The 21,240-nt window shown below is 40.0% G+C and overlaps 1 pseudogene; it reads left to right on the top strand.

The window, feature by feature from the left end:
- Nucleotides 1–11,614: 11,614 nt before the first annotated feature.
- Nucleotides 11,615–21,240, top strand: part of LOC125366957 — a 43,427-nt pseudogene continuing 33,801 nt past the window's right edge.

The raw sequence follows: 21,240 nt of genomic DNA on the forward strand, positions 1-21,240 counted from the left end.
CTTATAGGGTATAGAGTTTGTGTGTGTGTGTGTGTGTGTGTGTGTGTGTATGTGTGTGTGTGTGTGTGTGTGTGTGTATGTGTGGACTAAGTCTTGAAATCAGTGCCTGGGCTTTGCATCAGCATTGCTGCTGATTGTTAGCACCATACCACTTGAACCACAGCTCCACTCCCAGTTTTGTTGGTTGTAAGAGATAACTGTTTCACAGGCTTTCCTTCTAGGACAGAAACATTTGAAACAGGATATTAAGATCTCAGAAAGCTAATCAATAATATTTCAGGAGTAATTTTCTGGTACCCAGCCAGTTGTAAATTTTGAGGGTGAATTTAAAGAGTGCTTACTTATATGGCACACACACTTCTATAGTTCCTATGGCCCATTGTACCATATCTTCAGATAAAGACAGCCGATGACCATGCAGAGCATATGGAGAAAACTCTCCTATTTTCTCCACAAAGTGAAGACCTTCTGGAAAATTCCAAATGTTCAAAATATCATACTCTGCCGCTAATTTCTTTTCCTCGTGCAAAATCCCTTTATCTCCAGCAGGACAGTCTTCACAAAATTGGACGGTCTTCACAAAAGGTGCAGCTAAAAGAAATACATCATTTTATAGTGAAGTGCATCCCACAATTAAGTTGGATAATCTGGTCTAATAAGAGCTCCTGGTTGCCTTTAATTTCTGATTAAGCCTGCCGAGCCAGCCAGCAGCAAAAAGGGAATCCTGAATGAGGGGGGGCGAGGATTAAATAAAAGGAAAAATACAAGACAAGAGAAAAAAGACAAGAGGCAAAGATGGGGTACAGGACGTCTGCATCTTGAGATTGAAACTGAAGACTGCAGCTATGTTTATTTGTAAATTCCAGCTGATATACAGTTTGACAACCAGGAAATAGCATAGGATTAACTAAGGTTTAAGAAAACAGGAAGGCCCTGAAATTGGTAAATAACAACAGACAGTAAAACAAGATATGGTTAAATGGTTTACATAACAGACTCTTGTCCTTGAGATAACAACATAGCCAGAGGTTAGGATGAACTTTGTTGTTGGCTCCCTAAGCCATGACCTTGCATGCCCTTGAAAGTAAGCCAGAAGTCATGGTGAATTTCGCTGTTGGCTCCCGACAATTAAGAATTCAAAAATAGCAGAGATACTTAATGAAGTCTTGCAGAAAAAATTCTCTGGGGTAATACATAATCAAAATAATCACTCAGAAAAGAAGTAGAAGGCCTCATTTCAAGAGAAACCAGTTCTATGTAAATAATCATCAATGAGACAATTCTCAGTTACCTAGCTACAGTTTTTCAAGGTAACTAATTTTAGGAATATATATAGTTTGAGCATAGTAAAATTTTGAAACAAAGAACAGTGAATCTATATTATTCAGAAAAAATATGGATAATTTAGCAGATTATCTTTTCTATTAATTATGAAACTCATAAGTAAAAGGTTAATTTATAATTTTCAAAACATTGGCATTGTTGTGCCAAGTTGCAAGACCACCCCCAAGAAGACCACCGAGATTCAGACACTCCGAAATGCAAAAGCAAGGCAAGGCTTTATTTAACGAGCTGCCAACTCGGGCCTCGTCCTACCCACCGACACAGCGGAGGTTAGGAGGAAGCCCCGAGCTGTGATTATACAGGGCTTATAAAGGCAAAGAACAAGGTTACAACAATCAGCTGTGCAAGCAAGATTAGAACACAGGTACAAATCTAATTGGCTCAGGGTTCGATTCTAAAATGGGGTTCACATGGTGGGACCTGACTTCAAAGTCTGGCACCTCATTTCCCCCTTTTTCTTTTTGGTACCTTGGGAGCCAATCATGGCTCCATTCTGTCCATTTCAATGGCTTGCATGTCTAGGGGATGATATAGAGGTAAGGCATGGGCCAGTAGGGCCAAAAGTAGTATCCGAAAATAACTCTGGTCCCTCGGTTTTAAAGGGGGGCTGATGGGTGAAGATCATCCATCTTCTGTAACTTCTTCAGGCTGACTCAGGGGCGTTGACCTCACCCAGCCAGGAACCTATAACCCTAGTCTACTTTACCAAGGGACTGCAGGATTCACCTCACTTTGGAGTGAGCTGCCAAAATAACATTAACACCAGCCAGGGTAGTAAGGAAAGAAGGCAAAAAGAAAATTATAACAATATTCAGTCTAACTTTCTTTTCTTGAGGCAAAGGCGAAGCGGCCCAGCTGGGTGCTTGGAGACCTCCCATGTTCCATCACGGTAGTTGTCATCCAGGGCAAAGGGGTCAGCTGGCCTGGCGTAGAAGCAATGAACCCAAGTGGCGATGCCGTCTAGGGTCCCTTCCACCGTGGTTAATCTGTTGATTGGGGGCATTGGCAAGCTGACAGGCCTTTAACAGATCTCAATAAGGACACAACACAATCTCAGGTCTACAAGCTTTCTTTCCTAAACAGATGTATCAGCTTAAAATTTTTACTGCCAGTCAAGAGTTTTTGAGTAAATGCGGGGGGGGGGGGGGTGAGATTTTAATCTATCCTCTCATTTGACAAACTTCCCCTTACTAACCACTATCACAGATGACTGGCAAATACCTGCCCAGTAGACAGACATGGGCATTGGAAAGGCAGGCTTATGAACTATTCTAGGACTTCCCGGCTTTAACTTTTGAAAGGCCAACAGTAGTGACTCTAGGATCTGACATCATCTCTGCCATCCAAGCAGTGGCTTACTGCCTCTGGATGCTCCATCACTTTTGTCCCAGGAGGAGTGACTTTTGACTTGGACTCAGGGCCTGAGTGCTGTCCCTCAGCTCTCCAGCTCAAGACTAGCACCGTACCACTTTTGAGCTCCACACTACTCCGTTCCCAGCACTCTGCTGGCTGATTAGAGACAAGTCTCTCACAGGGACCTTTCTTTGCCCGGGCTGGCTTCGAACCGCAGATTCAGATCAATGAGTCTTATAAGGGGCCACTTTACTCCAATTATAAGCAACAAGGTGGTCCACACAGAAGTAGTTTTTAAGCATGCTCTCTTACCTGGAACTTATTAAGGGTCAGTATTAGATCTTGACAAACTTGTAGGAATCACCTGTGCTTCTCTGTGGGCCTGCTGGAAACTGTTACAAAAAACCTACAAAGAAGCTGGAATGGCAATTAAACATTTTGGTAGCCATAATTCTCCTTTTCTCACTTTGCAATAATTATTTAGGACAATTTTTACTTCCAAATTTCTTCCAAAAGGCTACAAAAACAAAACAATTAATACAAAAGGAGGAAAACACACAGGCCTAAGAAAAGTTACCAGTTGGAGATCTCCCAAGCTGGCCCACAACCTCCTACAAGGGTGCAGAAGGAATGGACCCGAGTTGGCCCACAACCTCCTGTAAGAAGGAGTGGACCCGAGTTGGCCCACAACCTCCTGCAAGGGTGCAGAAGGAGTGGACCCGAGTTACGAGTTGGAGATCTCCCAAGTTGGCCCACAACCTCCTGCCAGGGTACGGGAGGAGTGGACCCAAGTTGGCCCACAACCTCCTGCCAGATAAGCAGAAGGAGCAGACCCAAGTACAAGGTGGGCGGGTTGAGTCTCGTTTAGGAGGTCCTCCTGGTCAGTTCCGGCCAAAAACCAAACTGACTCGCGCCCTACAAGCAAAAGCAAAACAGACAAATTACAGGACAAGACAAATGAACAGTGCTGTTTTCTTACCTTCGGAGTCTGGGATCTCGGGGTCTCTGGGGCCATCCCGGACGAGCCCCCAAATGTTGTGCCAAGTTGCAAGACCACCCCCAAGAAGACCACCGAGATTCAGACACTCCGAAATGCAAAAGCAAGGCAAGGCTTTATTTAACGAGCTGCCAACTCGGGCCTCGTCCTACCCACCGACACAGCGGAGGTTAGGAGGGAGCCTCGAGCTGTGATTACACAGGGCTTATAAAGGCAAAGAACAAGGTTACAACAATCAGCTGTGCAAGCAAGATTAGAACACAGGTACAAATCTGATTGGCTCAGGGTTCGATTCTAAAATGGGGTTCACGTGGTGGGGCCTGACTTCAAAGTCTGGCACCTCATTTCCCCCTTTTTCTTTTTGGTACCTTGGGAGCCAATCATGGCTCCATTCTGTCCATTTCAATGGCTTGCATGTCTAGGGGATGATATAGAGGTAAGGCATGGGCCAGTAGGGCCAAAAGTAGTATCCAAAAATAACTCTGGTCCCTCGGTTTTAAAGGGGGGCTGATGGGTGAAGATCATCCATCTTCTGTAACTTCTTCAGGCTGACTCAGGGGCGTAGACCTTACCTAGCCAGGAACCTATAACCTTAGTCTCAGTCTTGAGGCGAAGGCAAAGCGGCTGAGTTGGGTGCTTGGAGACCTCCCATGTTCCATCACGGTAGTTGTCATCCAGGGCAAAGGGGTCAGCTGGCCTGGCGTGGAAGCAATGAACCCAAGTGGCGATGCCGTCTAGGGTCCCTTCCACCGTGGTTCTAAGGAGTTTAGTCTCCTGGGTAGGATTTCTTTCAGGATCTTCTTAGCCACTACATTCGCAGTCTCATGCTTTGTTGGATAGACTTCAACCCATCCTGAAAAGGTGTCTACAAAAACTAGCAAATATTTGTAATTTCTGTGAAATCTACTTCCCAATACACGCCTGGCCTATTCCCACAGAGGCGAGCTCCTTTAGTAATCTGTTGATTGGGGGCATTGGTAAGCTGACAGATCTTGCAATTTTTAACAATATACCTTTGCAGGCCTTTAACAGATCTCAATAAGGACACAATCTCAGGTCTACAAGCTTTCTTTACTAAACAGATGTATGAGCTTAAAATTCTCACTGCCAGTCAGGGCTTTGAGTAAATGCGGGGGGTGAGATTTTAATCTATCCTCTCATTTGACAAACTTACCCTTACTAACCACTATCACAGATGACTGGCAAATTCCTGCCCAGTAGACAGACATGGGCATTGGAAAGGCATGCTTATGAACTATTCTTCTAGGACTTCCCGGCTTTAACTTTTGAAAGGCCAACAGTAGTGACTCTAGGATCTGACACCATCTCTGCCATCCAAGCAGTGGCTTACTGCCTCTGGATGCTCCATCACTTTTGTCCCAGGAGGAGTGACTTTCAACTTGGACTCAGGGCCTGAGTGCTGTCCCTCAGCTCTCCAGCTCAAGACTAGCACCGTACCACTTTTGAGCTCCACACTACTCCATTCCCAGCACTCTGCTGGCTGATTAGAGACAAGCCTCTCACAGGGACCTTTCTTTGCCCGGGCTGGCTTCGAACCGCAGATTCAGATCAATGAGTCTTATAAGGGGCCACTTTACTCCAATTATAAGCAACAAGGTGGTCCACACAGAAGTAGTTTTTAAGCATGCTCTCTTACCTGGAACTTATTAAGGGTCAGTATTAGATCTTGACAAACTTGTAGGAATCACCTGTGCTTCTCTGTGGGCCTGCTGGAAACTGTTACAAAAAACCTACAAAGAAGCTGGAATGGCAATTAAACATTTTGGTAGCCATAATTCTCCTTTTCTCACTTTGCAATAATTATTTAGGACAATTTTTACTTCCAAATTTCTTCCAAAAGGCTACAAAAACAAAACAATTAATACAAAAGGAGGAAAACACACAGGCCTAAGAAAAGTTACCAGTTGGAGATCTCCCAAGCTGGCCCACAACCTCCTACAAGGGTGCAGAAGGAATGGACCCGAGTTGGCCCACAACCTCCTGTAAGAAGGAGTGGACCCGAGTTGGCCCACAACCTCCTGCAAGGGTGCAGAAGGAGTGGACCCGAGTTACGAGTTGGAGATCTCCCAAGTTGGCCCACAACCTCCTGCCAGGGTACGGGAGGAGTGGACCCAAGTTGGCCCACAACCTCCTGCCAGATAAGCAGAAGGAGCAGACCCAAGTACAAGGTGGGCGGGTTGAGTCTCGTTTAGGAGGTCCTCCTGGTCAGTTCCGGCCAAAAACCAAACTGACTCGCGCCCTACAAGCAAAAGCAAAACAGACAAATTACAGGACAAGACAAATGAACAGTGCTGTTTTCTTACCTTCGGAGTCTGGGATCTCGGGGTCTCTGGGGCCATCCCGGACGAGCCCCCAAATGTTGTGCCAAGTTGCAAGACCACCCCCAAGAAGACCACCGAGATTCAGACACTCCGAAATGCAAAAGCAAGGCAAGGCTTTATTTAACGAGCTGCCAACTCGGGCCTCGTCCTACCCACCGACACAGCGGAGGTTAGGAGGGAGCCTCGAGCTGTGATTACACAGGGCTTATAAAGGCAAAGAACAAGGTTACAACAATCAGCTGTGCAAGCAAGATTAGAACACAGGTACAAATCTGATTGGCTCAGGGTTCGATTCTAAAATGGGGTTCACGTGGTGGGGCCTGACTTCAAAGTCTGGCACCTCAGCATGAGCATGTTGAGGTTATTTGCAAGTAAAAATTTATGAAAAGATGGATTATATTTTGTCCCTTTACTGGCCTAGTTTTTCTTAAGAGCAAATAAACACATGTCTAGAGAACATCACATCACCGACATTCAAATAAGTATAATTTGTTAGGTTTTGGAAATATGCCTCAATTACTTGATTTTGTACCAAAAGAAACCTTTCTATACGTGTTTCCTCTTACCTGTGCAGGAGAAAGCACTGTCTCTTTTGTCTTTCTCCTTGTTTGTACTTCTGTTTGATGAAGAAGCATCCATAGAGAATCTGGGCCACAGCATACATGGCACTGTATTTATTGTAACTGTCCAGACATAGTCATGTAAAAAATGTGCCAAGGCAACCAATCCAAAGAGGCATCATGAGGACAGTTCTCCCACATGACCCAATCACACTTATAATCTGAGCAACTAAAGAAAAGAAACCACACCCTAGCAAGGAAAAAGTCTTCTGGGTATTTGGAAGGGTTAACTGCTTTTACAAATATCTGTGAATCCAGAAACATCTGGGTGATAGTGTGAAAAAATAAGAGGTACATGTAAAGAACCTAGCATGAAATTTCGATTTCTCCATGTTAAATCCCGCTGTGATTTCATGATGCAAACTTGGCCTTTTACAAAAATTTGCTCAACACTCATCATTAAATATAATAGGGATTCATTATCACCATACCTGATAAGGACATTTGCTGAGCATTTATTAATCTGGGTATAATATGCCATGATTTTGAAGATATATGACACAATATAGTTTGGGATTCCTATTTCAAATTCTACACAAATTCTGCTCTTGGCCATCTCTTCTTTTAATTCAGGAAGAATCCACAAACTCTTATCTTCTAATATTAACAGTCCCACCCAGTTCCAGCTGAAGTGAAGTAGTAAGGAGACCATGGCACTGGTTATCAGTGTGTCCTTTGGAGCCATCTGATAGAGAGCAGGAAACTTGTTATGGCATTCAGGGTGTCATAATAAGTTCCAAAAGTAAGCTAAAGGAAATGAATATTGTATGTTCCCTAAATGAGGAAATTTGCTTCCATCACAATGCAGTCATGATGTATATTAAATAATTATTTAAAGTAAGTGAATGGAAGGTTTTTCTTTTAATTAAAAATACATTTTATTTTTATTTTATAGTATTGTATGATTTTTTTTGTCTTTTTTTTGGGGGGGAGGGGGTTGTTGTTCTAATAATCATGGGGCTTCAACTCAGGACCTGGGCTCTGTCCCAAAACTTCTTGGTGCTCAATGCTACCGCTTGAACCTCAGTGCCACTTGTGATTTTTCCGAGTAGTTTCTGGGAGATCAAAGTCTCAGGAACCTTTGTGCCTTGGCTGCCTTTGAACTGAAAACCTCAGATCTCAGTTTACTGAGTACCTAGGATTACAGGCACCCAAAATACATTTTGTAAAATGCTTGCACAATGTATCAATTTGTGTACATTGAATCTTAATTTTACTTGCACATTCATCTACTCACTATTTCTCTTTCTGCCCCCATCCACATCTCCTCAACACCTACGGCCCTCAGACAAGATATACTTCAGATTTCTGCTGTTTATTTTCATACTTCCAGTTGATCAGAAAGATTACACCATTTAATTCTACCTGTATATATACCATAGTTTAGTTAGATTGGCCATGTATACATATTAATGGATATGTGTGTTGCATATTTTTCATATTCCATGATTTCTTATTTTAGATCAAATATTACAAGTTTTTATATTTTATAGCTAAGACTACATATGACAGAAGACATATCTTCTTTATTCGCCTGACTCAATTCATTCAACATATTTTGCACATGAGCATGAATGTATTTATGTACTATTATAGGGCCACAAACTCAGGGCCTCATGCACCTGTTGGCTTTTTCCCTCAAGGCTAGTTCTCTAACATTTGAACCACATATTATATCCTGCCTTTTGCTTATTAATTGGTGATAAGTTTCCTGAGTAGCTACAACTACACCTGTGAGCCACCCAGCTCAACATATCTTCACACTTTAAAGACATTTTCAGCTCTTTGATTTTTAAAGAAAATTACTGATGTCTTAAAACTCCAGATAATTCATTTTTCTGCTAAAATTTTCCAATCCTTTCATCAAACAAATTGGACAATAAATATCCAATTATCTTTAATACTCTTTGATACACCAAAATTTGATAGATTCCTTAATCCAGCCTTTTCCTTTAATTTTCTTGCAAAACCTGAAGTGGCATCCAATTAGACATTTTAAAATATCTCCCCACTTGTCCCAATCTCAATCACAAGGCCCTAAATTCCACAGCATGCCTGGGAATGTAAAGTAATTGTGGTTTCAACAAACTGAAAAGCTTCAGCACAATGAAAGTAACAGTGGGATAGCCAAATGAATGGTTGTAACTCTTACTAGCTATTCAGATCACAGAGCATTACTACCATATTGAAATGCAAATAAAATTTAAATACCAGTTGGAAAAATTCCAATCAAAAACAGATTCATGAGCAAACACTTTAAAAATTAAATGCTAAATTGGAAATCTAATATAGCAAAATTTTTAAACCATTTGAACAATAATAACAATGCAGTTCAAAGCAACAAAGTGTTACTCATTATCCCAGACAAAAACTGTAGTATCACTAGAACTGAAAAAATGGGTGGATGAGAAATATCAAGCTGAAAATATAGTGCCAGAGAAATTTTAGTTGAAGATTCGTTTACTACTTGAAAGATGGCAGCATGAGCAGAAAGGAATATGCAGTTTTAAATGATGGTACCAAGTCCATAATAACTCAAGAGATGAGGTCTCAGTGGAGATATATGCTAGGAACATGCAGCTCCCCTGTGGTAGAAGCTGAGAAGTAGCTACTTCACATATATTAATAAATTTGTAAATTAAATACCTGCAAGATCTCATTAAAAAACTTTTTAAGAGCCTGGAGATTAGCACCTTAAATACTCTCTGGGATGAATTACATTTTCATTGCTTATTTTTGTCTAGATAGAGTTCTGCTCATAAAGGTTCTAAGAACTAGAGGCTCCACATTTCACTGAAGAATTGTCAAATATATTCACAGGTGGATAACTTATACTCCTGGTTGTCATTCATGTACTTTGTACCTGGATCTACTTCTGTATAAAATGAACTGGCCAGTTTTCATACAGATGTTCTGGAACACAGGGGTAGCTTCTGAAAATAATTGTTGCATTTCTTTAGTTGAAAAGTAATGAAGGAGGAGGTAAACTTATTCAAGTGCACTTTATGCATATATGGACATATTATAGAGCAAAGCCTCCATAAGATAATTTGTACCAGCTCAAAAACAATAAAAATTAAAATTCTTACCCCTTAAATTTTCTTTGTGATGGTTTATAAAAATTGAAGATTGAGCATACCTCAAGAATTTAAAACTACTTGTGTTGGGGGCTCATGCAGGTAATTGTAGCAGGTCAGATGTAAGGATCTGGAGTCAGAGACAAATGGAGCAGAATAGTCCATGAGAAATTTAGCTCTAGTTAACAACAACCAAAAAATCAGAAGAGGATGGGTGGTTCAATTGATAGAGCATCAGACTTGAAAAAAAAAAAGGCCAATCAAGAGTGCACAGTTGGAAATTAACCAAAGAAAGAAGAGATATGGGAGAGAAGAAAGGATGTGGGACACAGTATAAATTATGGTCATAAATAGAGTGTCTATAATGAAAAGTTATCATAATGCTAGTAGGTGTAGTTAAGTCAAATATCTCACTTGCTAATGCTGAATCGCAGTGCTCCACTTATCTATAAGAATGGATTCATGGATAAATGTTGCTTTCTGAGGTCAACACCATGAGTAAAAATTTACTATCCCAGACCACACGTTTCTTTATGGGTGCTAAGAAACCCATCAGGTAGAAGAATAATGCTCAATGTATGTATATTTGCACACAAACAATAGTATTCAAGCATACTTTGGGAAATGAAGAGAAGCAAAATCAGGTAAACATGGGTAAAGAGTGGGGAATAAGAAACATAAGCTAGGCCAGGCAATAATGCCTCATACCTGTTTGTTAACTACTCTGGAGGCTGAGATCTGAGGATGATGTTTTGAAACGATCTTGGACAACCATGTCCGTGAGACTCTTATCTCCATTTAACAACCAACAATTGCCAGATGTGCAGCTGGGGCTCAAACTGTAGAATACTACCTTGGAGAAGATAATCTCAAGGACATTGCCCAAGCCCCAAGTTCCCAGGAACCACTGAGAAAGGAAGATAACTAAACATACCAGTGGCATGTAAAATAAGGACACAGATCTATAGCAAGGAAAAAAAAATTATTCCTGTTCCTGCCATCTCTGCTACCAACTATGAACAACTACCTCAGACTACACTTGTCATCAGCATTGCATAGAGACTGCAAATGATAGAGGCAATGACATTTTCTCTTGAAGCAAGTATCAATTAAGCTGTTAGAATTTCGTGAAGTATAGCATTTTTCTTTTATTTATTTATTTATTTATTTATTTATTTATTTATTTATTTATTTATTGTATAGCCATCTATTAGTGAGACATGTGCAACAGACCAAAAGAAAAGATTATGCATGTACCCAATTAAATCAGACCACATCGTAGGAAGGTAAAATTCTCCCATAAGGGATCTTTCAGAATGCTGACCTGCTTAGTAAGGTCTGCATGGTAAAGCATATCTGACATGAAATAAAGACACAGTGCTTAGTTTTCAGCAGTCATTAATGGTTTACAGTAAGAAACACACACACACACACACACACACACAGAGAGAGAGAGAGAGAGAGAGAGAGAGAGAGAGAGAGAGAGAGAGAGAGAGAGAGAAAGTCCTAAGGTTTGAAATCAGAGCCTGGACACGCTCTGTGAGCTTTTTTGCCCAAGGATAGCACTCTGCCACTTGAGACACAGCTCTAATTCCACTTTGGCTGGAAGTTCTCTGGCTGGCTGCAAACCTAGATCTTTGTATATCACTGTCCTGAGTAGTTAGGAGTACAGTTATGAGTCAACAGTCTACATTAAGAAATTTTATATGTGTGCTCCAATATATGTGTTTCCAAAGAAAAGTTCTCAGTCCACTGGACTGTGGATAAAGAAATGTGTCCTGTTAGGATGGAACTCATGTCACTCAGTTAGGTTGAAATAAGATCACTTCATCGTCTGCAGGGACAGCTGGGATGAAGAAAATACAGGAATGCTGGAGTAAAATGAAGAGTTTACAGCCCTGGAAAGGAAGCTACATGGAAGGTAAGCAGAGTCCTTTCCCACTAACAGGTAGAAAATTACTCAACAAAAGATGTAAGATAAAAGAATGAAGGTGATCTATTGCTGGTCCTATAGGAATGGGCGGCCAGGGTAGAGTAACAGAGAACATACACATGTATTCATGGAGTTCCATCAGCCATTGCCTATCTTGAGACCAAAATAAGTTGACAAGATACAGTTTGTTCACTTCATGCCCATAAGCATCGCTGTTACTAGGATCGGTTCCCCAAATATAGAGAGAGAAGAACCCAGCAATCATCACATTTCCATCCTTGTGTGCTCTCTGCTTCATTGCAGAAAAGAAGCTAGGGCCAGCTAAAGACCTGAGAGAGCAGGCAAGCTGGAGAAGGAATGTGAAAGTCAAAGAACACATCCCTGAAGCCTCTGGCAAGCTGAAATCCTGGCTGAAACTGGCCCACAGCTTCAGGTATATATAGTCGTATATCTTGGGATATGTGCATGTGTATTTTATTAGCAGAGAAGTACACTGTAGCTCACATTTCATCAACACCTCTTGTGATTTCCCAGGGTAAGTGGGGATCTGCATCTGAGGCAATTTACTCAGAAGAAAAACACGAGTTGGAAAACATGTTTGCAGATTTTCTTTCTTCATCCCAGGCACTATGATTTCTTCCAAGACCACAGATAATAAGGGACCAGGGAAGAAGTTATCTTTGATTATATTTGGTCCAACTTTTGTGTTAAGAAATTATTTGCATGGAAGCCATTTGGGATGATGCAACTGGATTACATCAGAGGATGCCATGTCAGGTGCACAGTGATATGGCCAGAAAATAAATATTTTTAAATGAGATGTTTAACAAAGTTATTAAGGAAGGCAACACACTCCCACCCCGAGTATCTACTAACAAACTCAGTGTCCACAACAGCCACAGAAAATTGCTGGTTGGTCCAGGCAATAAGAATCCCATGAGCACAGTCCTCCACACAAGTACTCATTTACTATTATTGCCTTAGAAGTAAAGATACTGCTTATTGAAGTTTCTGAATAGCATTTGGGTATAATAAATTTTGACAAGGAGAGTGACAGAGAATAATTTCCTCTGTTACCACATGTTCTCAGATCAATGCATCATAAAAAATATCTTCAATAGGATAACCTCAATAAGTAAATATCATTGCCAAAATTGAATGGCACATTTGCCTTTTGAACTCTCACATTCACAGAAGTAATTTATTTTAATATTTTATTGTCAAACTGATGTACAGAGAGATTACAGTTTCATACGTTAGGCATTGAATACATTTCTTGTACTGTTTGTTACCTCCTCCCTCATTCCCCCCCTCCCTTCCCCCTTTCTCTTTCCCCCCATGAGTTGTTCAGTTGATTTACACCAAACAGTTTTGCAAGTAATGCTTTTGTAGTTGTTTGTCTTTTTACCCTGTGTCTCTCAATTTTGGTATTCCCTTTCAGTTTCCTAGTTCTAATACCAGTATACACAGTTTCCAATATACTCAGATAAGTTACGGAGATAGTGCAGGTACAACCACAGGAAGGGGATACAAGAGGATCATCAATAATAGAAGTTACGGTTTCACATAGCATGTTGAAAGTGATTACAACAGTAATATAACAGTCGTTTCCATAACATGGAGTTCATTTCACTTAGCATCATCTTTTGTGTTCATAAGGGCATAGCTATTGGGCTCGTGTGATCCTCTGCTGTGACTAGCCTAAACCTGTGCTAATTATTCCCTATGAGGGAGACCATAGAGTCCATATTTCTTGGGTCTGGCTCACTTCACTTAGCATAATTTTTTCCAAGTCCTTCCATTTCCTTACGTATGGGGCAATGTCATTCTTTCTGAGAGGCATAAAATTCCATTGTGTATATGTACCACATTTTCCTGATCCATTCATCTACTGAGGGGCATCTGGGTTGGTTCCATATTTTAGCTATGACAAATTTTGCTGCAATGAACATTGTTGTGATGGTGGCTTTAGTGTGTTGTTGTTTGTGGTCTTTTGGGTAGATGCCCAAAAGTGGGGCTCCTGGGTCATAAGTGAGCTCTATGTTTAGCCTTCTGAGGAATCTCCATACCGCTTTCCAGAGTGGCAGAACCAGTTTATATTCCCACCCACAATGAAGTGGGGCTCCCTTTTGGCCACATCCCCACCAACATTTATTATTCTTAGTTTTCTTGATAATGGACATTCTTACTGGGGTGAGAAGGAATCTCAATGTTATTTTGATTTGCATTTCTTTTATGGCCAGTGATGTAGAGCAGTTTTTCATATGTGTCTTTGCCATTCTCATTTCCTTATCAGAGAAGTCTCTTTTTAAGTCTTTAGCCCACTTTTGCGGGGGCTGTTGGTTCTTTGCTGTTTTGTTTTGGCAGAATTTAATTTTTTTTAGTTCTGCATGCATTTTAGATATGAGGCCTTTGTCCATTGTATGGCTGGTAAAGAGCTTTTCCCCATCTGTGGGATTTCTGTTTATCTTGTGAGCTATGTCCTTTGTCCTGCAGAAGCTCTTCAGTTTGAGGCTGTCCCATTTGTCCACCCTTTCTTTGATTCGTTGCATTTCTAGGTTTTTGTTATGGAAGTTCCGTCCTGTGCCAAGGAACCCAAGTGTTTCTCCTACTCCTTCTTTTAGTGTTTTCAGTGTATCTATTTTAATTTTGAGGTCTTTGATCCACATAGAGTTGATTTGGGTGCAGGGTGATATGTAAGGATCTAGGTTTAGTCTGTTACATGTGTTGAACCAGTTTGCCAGCACCATTTGTTAAAGAGGCTATCTTTCTTCCATCCTCCTTTTTTAGCTCTTTTATCAAAGATTAAGTAGGAATAGTTCTGTGGGTTCATTTCTGGGTCTTCAATTCTGTTCCATTGGTCTTCAGGCCTGTTTTGGTGCCAATGCCAAGCTGTTTTTACTACTGTAGCTTTATAATACAGCTTAAAGTTGGGTGTTGTAATTCCTCCAGCACTGTTCATTCTGCTTAGGTTTGTTTTTGCTATTCTGGATCTTTTATTTTTCCCTGTGAATTTCTGGATTGCTTCCTTTATTTAATTAAAAATGTTGATTGAGATATTAATGGGTATTGCATTGAATTTGTAGATAGCCTTTGGCAATACTGCCATTTTGATTATATTAATCCTCCCAATCCAGGAGCATGGGAGGTTTTTCCATTTCCTTAGTTCTGACTTAATTTCGTTTTTCATGTTTTTAAAGTTCTCCTCAAAGAGGTCTTTCACTTCTTTGGTTAAGGTTATTCCTAGGTATTTTATGTTTTGGGGGGCTATTGCAAAGGGCATTGCTTTCCTGATATCAGCCTCGGTCTTTGGTTCGTTAGCATAGAGAAAGGCCGTTGATTTTTGAAGGTTTATTTTATATCCTGCAACTTTACCAAAGTTTTGGATCAGCTCTAGTAGCTTGGGGTTAGAGTCTATGGGATTCTTTAGGTATAGGATCATGTCATCTGCAAAGAGAGAAAGTTTAACTTCATCTTTTCCTATTTGGATCCACTTTATATTTTCTTCTTGTCTAATTGCTCTGGCTAGGAATTCTAGTACTATGTTGAAGAGCAGGGGAGAGAGTGGACATCCCTGCCTTGTTCCTGATTTTAATAGGAATGGCTTTAGTTTTTCCCCATTTAGAGTTATGTTTGCTGTTGGTTTGCCATAAACTGCCTTGATTATATTCAGGAGTGTTCCCTGGAATCCCAATTTTTCCAGGGCTTTTATCATAAATGGGTGCTGGATTTTATCACATGCCTTTTTTGCAACCAGATATATAACCATGTCGTTCTTTACCTTGCTCCGGTTGATGTGGTGGATTACATTAATTGACTTACGTATACTGAACCAACTTTGCATTCCTGGGATGAATCCAGTTTGATCATGGTGTATGATTTTTTTGATGACCTGTTTAATTTGATTGGCCAGGATTTTGTTCAGAATTTTTTTCATCTATGTTCATCAGAGAAATTGGTCTATAGTTCTCTTTCTGTGATGACTCCCTGCCTGGTTTTGGGATGAGGATTATACTGGCATCATAGAATGTTTTTGGTAGTAAACTTTCCCTTTCAATTTCACTCAAGAGTTTGAAAAATGTTGGTGTGATTTATGTTTTGAAGGCCTTGTAGAATTCTGCTGTGAATCCATCTGGACCTGGGTTTTTCTTGTATGGGAGATCACTTATTGGCATTTCTATTTCAATGCTGGATATGGGTCTGTTTAGAAGATTTATATCTTCATGGTTGAGTGTGGGGATATAATTTTTTCTAGGAAATCTTCCATGTCTTCCATGTTCTTGAATTTGTTGGCATAAAGGTTTGCTAAATATTCCCTTATCATGTTCTGAATGTTGGTTGTTTCTGTGGTGATGTTACCTGTTTCATCTCTGATCTTGTTCATTTGGGTGTGCTGCCTTCATTTTGTGGTCAGGATTGCTAGGGGTCTGTCTATCTTGTTAATTTTTTTTAAGAACTAACTCTTTGTTGTGTTGATTCTTTTGGTAGTTTGTGAGTACATTTCTTATCAAACTTGCTATCTCCTCCTCAATTTTTCTCCCAACTTCCCCCCCCTTTGTTCCCTCTCCACCTTCCCCCAAGTACTACAGTTGCTTACAGCATATTGTCTTGTAAGTATTGATGTTGCATTGGCTCACCTTTATTCTTGTCTCTCCATTTTGGTATTACCCTTCCCTGTTTCCAGTAAACGTACATAGAGTACTCAGTGTACCAAAGGCAGTTAGAGTGACATCATGGATAAAACCATGGGAAAGAAAGACAAAAGAAAAAGGCATAATTTCATATGGTACATTGAAAAAATAACAGCAACAAAGATAAACCACTTATTTCCAAATCTTGTAGTTAATTTCACTTAGCACCATCTTATGTGATCATATGTACATTGCCTTTGAGCTATTTTGCTCCTGTGCTAGGACTATCCAAGACAAGTACTAATTGTTTCTAATGAGTGAAACCAAAGAGTTTATGTTTCTTTGGGTTTGGCTCACTTCACTTAGTATGATTTTTTTCAAGTCGTTCCACCGTCCTCATGAATGGGGCCACATCATTCTTCCTAGTAAAAGCATAGAATTCCACTGTGTATATGTATCACATATTCTTGATCCATTCATCTACTGAGGGGCATCTGGGTTGGTCCTATATTTTAACAATGGTAAATTGGGCTGCGATAAATATCGTTGTCCTGGTAGCTTTAGTGTGATCTTGCTTGTAAATCCTTTGAGTAAACACCCCAATGCAGGGTTGCTGGGACATAGGGGAGCACTATGTTTAACCTTTTGAGGAACCCCCACACTGCATTCCAGAGTGGTTGAACGATGTTTTTGTTGTCTGTACTGCAGTGCTTTAAGTTTTCTGTCTTTCATTTCTTGGGGTGCATAAAGCAAAGATCATTCACTACTTAGAGCATAATAGAATACCTGGCCACCATGTTCAGAAGATTTCCAGAATTGTAGTCATAGAAGAAGAAGCTCTGTGATTGGAACCACGTGTATCCCGTGTGTGTACATGTGGGTTTTTTTCAGCTAGAGATATCCTGCCTGATTTGTAGACTAGATGTCTCCCTAAACTGTAACTCACACAACCTTCCAAAACTGTGGACAAGTCAATAACCGAGACCAGACTGTGGAATTGAGCTTTGAGCTGCCAGGGGACCTGTAGCTTTCTGTCAGTATCATATCCTATGATTCCATTCACCAAGGTATTTTTTTTTGTTTATTTGTTTTTGTTTTAGATTTCCTATAGGGGAGTATGTGCAGAAAGTAAGGTATAAATATCAACATGTGACACTACTTTTTAAGTGTTGTTGGATCTCAAATCATTTTGCAGACATACTTATTTTATTCCTTCTTATATTCTCACAGAAATTAAAGGTATCCCAGTTCCCAGTCCAAGATATACATTAAAAATAGACAAACCAAGAATGCCATCTATATCCTACAAAAGTAACAAGGGTGAGGGATGGAGCTTTGTTAAATAGCAACTCCTTTGTACAACTACTTAAAGTTTTTCTTAAACCTACTCAGAAAAAAGAAAAGAAGAAAAAAAAACTGTGTTTTCTGAGATTTCCTACAAATGTGATATTACACTAAACCTAATGCATTTTCACATTTAATTCACAGTTTTGACCAACCACAGAGAGAGAGAGAGAGAGAGAGAGAGAGAGAGAGAGAGAGAAGAACTCTGAGAAATTTAAAAAGTTACTTTTGGTGCATGTGTCATACTGAGACTTGAATTTGGGGCCTTGGGTTTACATTTGACTTTCATTGTTGTTGTTGTTCAGGTCCTGGGGCTTGAATTCAGGCCTGGGATCTCTCTCTCTCTCTCTCTCTCTCTCTCTCTCTCTGAGATTTTCACTTCAAAGCTGGCATTGTACCACTTGAGTCACAGCTCTACTCCTAGCATTTTGTGGGCTTATTGGAGATGAGTACCATTGACTTTCCTGCTCTGACTGGCTTTAAAATAAAGTCCTTAGAACTGAAACTTCTGAATATGTAGGATGAATATAGGCATGATCACCAGTGAGCAGCTACTATGTGATTATAAACACACACACACACACACACACACACACACACACATATATATATCACACACATATACATCTATCTATCTATCTATCTATCTGGTATTGGGGCTTGAACTCTGTGTGTGTGTGTGTGTGTGTGTGTGTGTGTGTGTGTGTGTGCGCATATTGCTGGTCCTGGGGCTTGAACTCAGTACCTGAGCACTGTTTCTGAACTTCTTTTATTCAAGGTGAGCAATATACCACTTATGCCACAGCTCCATTTTTTTACTTTCTTGAGTAGAGTATTGGAGATAAGTCTCACAGACTTCTGTGCCAAGACTGGCTTTGGACCTCAATTCTCAGATTTCAGTCTCCTGAGGAGCTAGGATAACAGGTATGAGCCACTACTGCCTAGCTGTGGTATAATATTTCTTAAGCAACCTTTCTCACATCCTTGTTCTGAATAAATAAACTACCCTGTCATTTTTTTATTCTGGCTCAATATAGTTTCTGGCCCACACAGACAAAAGTTCTGATTAATATAATTATTCCCTACAATTCTCTTATCTCCAATAAACTCAAAAATGCTGGAAATGGTGCTGTGACTCAAGTGGTAGAGCATTCACCATGAGCAGAAAACAAACTGACAGTGCCCAGGCATAGAGTTCAAGCCCTAGGACAGGCAACAACAACAAAAAATTACTTAGGACACTAAGATCTCGGGCTCATAGTTTGAAGCCAGTCAGGGTAGGAAAGTCCTTGAGATTCTGATCTCTAATTAACCACCAAGAAGCTAGAAGTGGAACTGGGGCTCCAGTGTAGAGCAATAGTCTTGTACAAAAAAACACAGTCTCCGGGCCTTGAGTTTCAACCCCAGCATTGGCATACACACACACACACACACACACACACACACACACACACACACACACACACTGTGATTATTATCTTCAGTGATTATTATCTCCCTAGAGTTTGTGTTTTTGATCAACTTGATCTGACCTTGAGGATCCATAACACTTCTGGAGCTTGGTGAAGAAAACAGAAGGTTTCTGAATTGAGGGGACTTTGCAGCCAGCCTTTGTCTAATTGTTATCATTCACAATATCCATTATGTTAAAGTCAGGAGATATTTGGCTGTCTTGCAAGAAGGGGGATCTTGAAATCTTCAGCCAACCCATTCCTTGACTCTTGGCTTGGGGTTACTGTGAGAAAAAAAAATGGATAGTGTCTCAGACCACTAAGTTTTGGGGTCTGTTTGCTACACAGCTCAATATAGCTAACACATAATCTAACAAGAAAATTAAATTCAACAAATGTATCTGAGTAGCCACCTAATCTACAGTAATATGCATACAAAATTATAAAGATGTCCAAATAGATCACATTATCAGAATTAGAATATATTTTCTGGTTTCCTTTGCTTGTTGAGTGTACCCTTCTAGGAGATACATATCTCCAAGGTGCTCTTACTTCAAATAATTAGACATTTGTGTTCAGCTAATGAGCGTTTTACCAGAATGAAAATTAAACGATTCTGGCCAAGTGTTACTGGCTCATGTGTGTAATCCTACCTACTCAGAAAACTGATATCTGAGGATCAAAATTCACTGCAGACTAATCTGTGAGTAGTTTTGTTATAGTTGACTAGCAGAGAAGCTGAAAGTGGAACTGGGGTCAAATAATAGAGTGCCAGCCTTGAGTGAAAAAGCCAAGAGTAGAGCATAAGGCACTGAGTTCACAAACTCAGTACTAGCACAAAAAGGAAAAAGAGAAAGGAAAGGAATGAAGATAGGGAAAATTAGAAGCACATCTTTTTCCTAAAAAATAATAAAATTCAGGAAACAGAGATGAGATCACTAGCGAAAAAAGACTGTGAAATGTCAAAGGCTGGTCTTTCTTTTCCCCACCCAGTGGGTTTTCTTTAAAAGGTAAACTGACCTAGAGAACACATTTCACAACAGTGCTACTATTTTAGATTTTAGAGGTTGTGTTGTTTAGATTCACTAAGTCACTTGTTGAGAAAATAGCCACTTAAATATTTTTAGCTATTCAAACTCTCCTTCCTTTAATTGCTAAATTAAGGGGTTTTTCAGAACAACTCAAGGCAATATTTGCTATCTTGAGCAGCTGTTGTTTCAAGATTCCAAAAGTAACTTTAAAAACTGTAATGGAAGAAGAAGGTAAAAGGATTTACAAATAACAACAACACTATTTTTAGAAAATTTTAAGGTAGTTTTGGCATTGTAGGAATCAAACCTTGATCCTCAGATCTCAGCCTCCTGAATAGCTAGAGTTACAGGCAGGAGCATAAACACTGGGCTTCTATTTCCTTTTGGGGGCACTATTTCAAGTGATACTGGGCATAACTAAGTCAGAGAAGAGGAAAATTAGAGCCTGCATTATGTTATATGGATGCTTTGGAAAAGGAACTTTTCTAAGAAACGCTACGTATATGAAAACCTGCTGGTATTAGGCATGAGAAATGACCATAAATCTGTAATACTTGAAAGTTTCTCAAACAGGATTATCCCCAGCCTGATGAAATTCGTGACATTATATTAAAAAGCAAATATTAAATACAGATGATTGTGGTTCATGCCTGTAATCATAGTCAGAAGGCTGAGATATGAGGATCAAGGTTCAAAGTCTGCCTGGGCCGGAAAGTCTGTGAGACTCTCATGGCCAAGGAACTGCCAGAAAATTCAAAATGGAGCAATGGTTCAAATTGGTAGAGTGCTAGCCTTGATCAAAAGTGTTCAAGGACAGTGCGTATGCCCCAAATTCAAGCTCTACTACTGACCAAAACAAACAAAAAGAAAATAATATTAAATTTAAAAAAAACAAAAACAGTTTTCCCCTCCCTCTGAAAGTTTAAACTTGCAAGTCTAAAATTGAATACAGGTTATAAGGTTAAAATTATACCTTTCTTTGTGTGTCTGTTCTAGGACTGTGCCCTGGGCCTGTGTTCTGTCCGTTAGCTTTTCACTATAATCAAGTCTGGTGCTCTACTACTTATGCCACTGCTCCACTTCTGGCTTTTTGTGCTTAATTGGAAATCAGTTTCAA

Source organism: Perognathus longimembris, chromosome 18 (assembly GCF_023159225.1).
Source record: "Perognathus longimembris pacificus isolate PPM17 chromosome 18, ASM2315922v1, whole genome shotgun sequence".
NCBI classification, from domain to species: Eukaryota; Metazoa; Chordata; class Mammalia; order Rodentia; family Heteromyidae; genus Perognathus; species Perognathus longimembris.